This window comes from Choristoneura fumiferana, chromosome Z, assembly GCF_025370935.1.
Source record: "Choristoneura fumiferana chromosome Z, NRCan_CFum_1, whole genome shotgun sequence".
NCBI lineage: Eukaryota > Metazoa > Arthropoda > Insecta > Lepidoptera > Tortricidae > Choristoneura > Choristoneura fumiferana.
In genome coordinates this window covers 34,400,236-34,406,503 of record NC_133472.1, presented here as the reverse complement: position 1 = coordinate 34,406,503, position 6,268 = coordinate 34,400,236, and positions in this window count along the sequence as shown.

The following is a 6,268-nucleotide window of genomic DNA, read 5'->3' as shown; positions in this document are numbered from 1 at the left end:
TCATTAAACATTTTCATTTATTGTTTTATGTACATACCTACTAATTTTGTTGGCAATTCTCGTCATTAGTTGATCACTTTTAAATTATCATTATGTCTGAGACAACTTAATTTCCGACATTATTTTTGTTTCCAAATAATGTACCTACCTACCTACTTAAGAATAGTAAATAATAAAAAAACAATCAGTCTGCAGTAATTAAGACTAATGTAAGTTTCTCTGTGAAAAATATTTTATGTTTATTCAGTTCAGCAGATCTAGAGATTGTCTCTAGCAAACAAGCAATACATTCATTAGACTACTCGTAGTATAGATAGATATAGTAGAGAAGGCGTCAAGACGGGAGTTCCCAAGTCTTTTGCATCAATGAAACTGTAGAGAAATCCTACTTCAAATTGGTGATTTGAGGCATGTGCTGATGGAAAGTCATAAATAGAAAAGAATTACAACGGGTATCTAACAGTTGCCTGTATGTTTGTATCATCTTGATAATTAAAAAGTTGTGGTGCGACGTTACGTACGATTCAAGCGTAAATTGCATATTCGTAATAGTCTTTATATTCGACCTGATTGAAAAACAAAGAACAAAAAATATATAGGTGTGCAAATGATAATTAAAAATAACATTCTCTTGGTTAAACCTACATACATATTTACATACAGCGTGCCCGGTAAGTTGTAGAAATACCACAACGGTTGCATATATGGATGGAAGTTTTAGTCGACTATTAGATACAGTTTAGGTCAAAGATGTATATTATTTACACTTCAGTAGGTACCTACCTTGTCACTTCTGTCAATTTTATAGAACAGTTCAAATACAAAGTGACAGCGACAAGGGTACAAAAGTGTAAAAAATTATCTCTGACCTCGATGTAGGTACTTACACATTAAATTTAAGTCTACTTAGCAGTGATAGTTTTCCTTTTAAATTAATTGTATACTAGCTTTTGCTCGCGACTTTGTCTGCGTAGATTTTTATATTTACTCAATACTCCACGCATTGCCCGTTTCCGTGAGATTTTCGAAAAATCCCTTCAAACTTCGGCTAAATAATCAACTGAAAAATCTGATCACCAAGTTTCACATCCCATTTTAAATCCTCCGTTTATAAGGACCCTAATGGAACACTCAATAGCACTACTACAGACTTTGAACACAAAACAGATAGGTAGGTGCGGAAATCAATGCACAGTCAAGTGCAAAAATAAGTATCTAATTATTCGAAGTATTCGAACCACTCAAAAATATTATACCGCGCGCGGTCTTATTGCGTCGGAATAAAGAGTCTGTGGTACTTATTTTTGAAACTTTTACCCAAGAGAAGTAGATACAGTATAACACAGCTCTATATACTTCCAAATAAAAGTAGTATGTTAAGGCGGGGTGTTCTCTATTTAAATTAACGATGGAAGAATTGGAAAATGTTGATTTTGTTTTACTTATTTGTATATGAAAAAAGGTCATATCGTGTTAAAATTAGAAAAAGATAAAGAAACGTAATATTATAACAGTAAGTTTTATTTTGTACCGATGGTTATTCTTTACATAACATTTTACGGTAACTTTGAAAAGTTTTGCAAGTTAATAACAGAACAGAACCGCATATCACGATCGCGTGTCGTCGTCTATATCCGAAGCATGCTTCTAAAATCCAAAGGTTTTTATTAAGAGGACACGGAGTGTGACTACCTATTCAAAATAAGATTTACTTATATCGTTAATTATTTATATTATATTAGTATTAGTTGAAAAATATGTTTGGTCCTGGCGCTTCGCCGGCCGCTGCCGAGGCACGCTCGCTTCGCTCGCTCGGCTCGCGCACTGTAGGAGCACAGTTCTACCTAACACACCTCCTCGCTTCGCTCGTCGTCGTACCTAACGGAGTCCTCCCTTAAATACATCATTTGGCACCATCGTGAATTTTCGAAGTCCCTGCGCGTCAATAATGCGGGTACATATAACACTTATGATTAAGAAATATATGAAAACAAACATTAGTATTAACAAAGTTATGAATATTGGCGTTATGAATTAGAATGATTAGGAGTTTCCATCATTAGCATAAGAATATATATGAAAACCGATATTAGTATGAACAAGGTGTGGTTAGTGCTATTATGAATTCTGATTATTATGAGTTTCAATCGTTAGTATTAAAAATATTATGAAGAGTGATCGTTATGATGTAAAATGGTATGAGAAACATTTTCGGACTTCCGATAATAGGACTTAAAAAGTTATGTGAAAAAATGCGGACCCACTGAGCTTTGATCTCCTATATTTCCTTTAGATAATAAAAGTATACTGCTGAGAACTCACTTTGCTATTCATTTATGGAAGGCAAAACGTTCTTATTTAGGTACGTTTGTCTCAGGCATACTGTTGGAAGGAAAGGAGTAACACAAAGTGTGGGGTGTCGTTGGATAGGTCTATAAACATTAGACTATACTATAATGTAATATAGGTAATGATTATAGGTTTGAATGCACAGACTATTTCTCGGTTTAGGAATTCGTTTCCACAATATCAAACTTTAAAAGTGCTAAATATTATGTTAGACTCAAGTGTCCTCTCTCTAGAAGGCTGGAAAAATCTGAAAAAAGCTTAACTAATTTAAAAGCAAAACTAACATGGTAACATTTAATAGCATTTAATTTAATCAGATTTACGTTACGTGTAATAGTCGATAAAAATTTCGCATCTTAGTACGGAACCCTGCACTGCACGTGGCCCGACACACTCTTGCCCGGTTTTTTCCAACTATTTTTAATCTCTATTTATCACAAGACGTGGAATTTAATAGAAAAAAAATACATGCCGTCGAACACGTCCTCTCTTTTTTGGAGTCGGTTAATAATTTAGAATAAATAATAATAACAATAATAGTCAGTATTGTGGTTCTTACTCATTTAAACCCCTTTTTCTATTTAAAAAAAATTATATTCGCCCGACTACGAGACTCGAAGGATTTCTTGTCAGGCGAAATGTCTTTAGATGGTGTTCCTATCGTGAGGTCCGATCCGAGCCCGAGGGTTGCGATCGTAGCACAAATCGCTGCTTTAATTTGATAGTGACACAACTCAAAATTCTAGGGCAGTACATTTTAAATTATGTCACTATTCAATCAAAGTTCAATTTAAACGCTCCCTTTATTTTGGATTGTGTCATTTTCCGTGGTCACTATTAAATTAAAGCAACGAAATGTCAGTTGTCAAACGGACCTCGCGGTTTTAGCGCCAATTTGACTGCCCCAGAAAACCTCGTTGAATGTGATGCGAACGTCGGAATTTTTGGGGTCAAAATGAGCAACTTATCGATTAATTCACTTATCAATACTTATTTCTTAAACTAGTGTCCATAATCACATCCAATTTTTTTACTTAGTAATGAGAATAAACAATAGTAGATTGTACAACAAGAGCATAAAACGAGCCATTTTACCCGAGGCGTTCATATAGCCACTTAGCTTAGGATATATACACGTCGAGGGGAAAATAAAAAATAAATAAAAAATAAAAAGACATTTATTGCCACCTTAAAAAAAATACAATGAACATAACAGAACCACACCAAATAAAACGAAAATTTAGATCTACACAATGTCCAAAAAGGTAGGAAAAATAATAATAATAAAAAAAAAAACAAAAGAAAAATAAAAAATGTGTTTAATGCTCGAGTTTCACACTGCTTTTCACTTCGATTGAGAGGAAATTATAGCAACAGTGGAAATAATGGTTCTCTTACTAAGTACCTCTTATTTTTCATGCATTGCTATATAATTAGAAATATTTATTTTGATTGATTTTTAGTTTTAAATAAAATAAAAATTATTAAGAAATAAGTGCATAAAGCAAAATCTTCGTCTAAGACCGAGGAAATCAGGTGTCAACAACTACAAAATACTACTATGTGCCGTGATTATGTGTGTGTTGAATAAACCTTTTTCATTTATTCATTCATTCACAAACAAAAAGATTCTGCATATTTTTTTTAATATTTTATTATTTATATAAAACTCAAAATCAATCAAAATAAGTCTATAAAACAAAAAAAATAATGACCTATATAGTAATGCACGAAAAATAAAAGATACCATAGTAAGCACACACACACAGACAGACACACACACTTACACAATACATTATGCGCTCACAACTTGACTATTTATTTAATTCTGTAATGTACTACTTAAATCAGTTATTTGCCTGTTTAGACTATCTTTAGCTCTCTTAAAAGCACGCAACTGTAAACTGAGATGTAAACCAACTCATTGGGCCCCAAGATACAGGCTCAGCCTAGTTTGGGGTCCACTGTATACTACTAAAAATGTAATATTGCTTGTGTGTAATAATAAAATTTTCATTTTCATTTTTTTATTCAAGTAATTGAACAATTGTTTCCACTGTTGCTATTTTAATTCATGTTCCTCGCATTTGAAGTGAAAAGCAGTGTAAAACTCGAGCATTAAACCCATTTTCCCTTCGACGTGTCTATCCACCCTCGCCGTACCAGCTCGGGTGGCTATGAACGTCTTGGGTAAAATGGCTCGTTTTATGCTTTTACTGTACAATGTACTAGTACCTGGGCGACCGAGTTTTGCTCGAGCCAAAACTCGTTATTAAGCGGTTTTCCAGAGATAAAACCAAGCTAGATCGATGTGACACCCCGAAAACCCCTGCATACCACATCGAAATCATTGGAGCCGTTTCCGAGACTCTACGGCTACGGCGACAATTCTCTTGTATACATAATATATATATATATATATACAAGAATTGCTCGTTTAAAGGTATTAGATTAATTACCTTACCTAATCGTCGGGTTAGTTATATATACCCATGTTGCTTCGTCTACCGGGTGTGGCCTTTAATACGAGCATAAAATTAAAACATAGATTGTCCTCGTCAAACTAAACAACATTAGATCAGCGACTTTAAAAAAAAAATGGAGTCTTTGAATTTTCCCTTATTCATACAAAGTAAATACTGCTATCAATGTACGCCATCCTAGAAACCAACTGACGTCGCCTGACTGTCACGCTACAAACATCAAGCATTTTGCTTTACAGTGCTTCTTCGAATAAACTTAAGTGTCATAAAAATTAAAAAACCAATTATTTTTAAAAGTCGCTGAACTAATGTTGTGCAGTTTGAGGAGTATGATGTAATTATTTGCTCATATTACAGGCCATACCAGGTATATATTTAAGTGTAAAATAATGGCCTAACATTAATAACAAGTTAATTTTCTTCACTGTGATGGCAACTTCATATTGTTTTATTTTAATTATGCTTTTGTTATTCCGATTTATTATTTGAAGAAGCTTGTTAAGAAGATTGCGTAATCCGTAGTACCTCTGACCATGGGGCTTTAAATTCAAGGTTCGATTCTACTCTCAAAACAAAGCTACTTTTGTTTTGTAACATTGTAAAAAAAAACTTAAATTTAGATGCATCCTCAAAGTTTAATCATTGTATCGGCCATGGCGGTGGTATCGCTGTCTCTTGGTACGGGGGCCTTTTTAAATAATTTTTGATATTTATTTGACATCTCTAAGATAAGATAGCCGTCACTTTGGTATTGTATCGCATATATTGAAAGTCACATTTAATTTGTATGAAAAAAGAAATGAATAACGTTTATATTATTAAAAAGTAGCAGAACAAAAGTAGCTCAGTTATGTGAGCAGAAGAACCCTGGATTTAAAGCCCCATGGTCAGAGACTCCCTGCATTACGAATTACGAATACTGACTTAAATAAATGCATTTTTAACATATAAAACCGGATATTATCATTTGTAAAGGAGATAATTATTAATTAGGTAAAAAAATATATACCTCGTTGAGTTTCTTGCCGGATTCTTCTCAGCAGAGGTTTTTCCGAACCGGTGGTAGATTTTTTATGAATGTCCATAAGTGCTTGTTATAGCCTAAATTGAATAAAGATATTTTGACTTTGACTTTGACTTTGAGGTACCTATTGATGAGCTAGTTTATTGATTTAACTTTAAAAAACGAAATTCAGCAAATTTCACAGTTCACGGCTGGCTTCCCGTTGGAGCTCGCCTTGACAAGGAACCACAGATTCATTCGAAACATGTCAGGAATATCTCAACTATTTATATTTAAGCGACCCGTGTATCTTTTTTAATAACTATTACTTATTATTATTTTCATTTTTTTATTTGTAATATTCGGTAGTATTGAAGTTCTGTATATTCTGCAATTTAACTATTTCTAGGAATGTATCTAACGCAACGTGTAG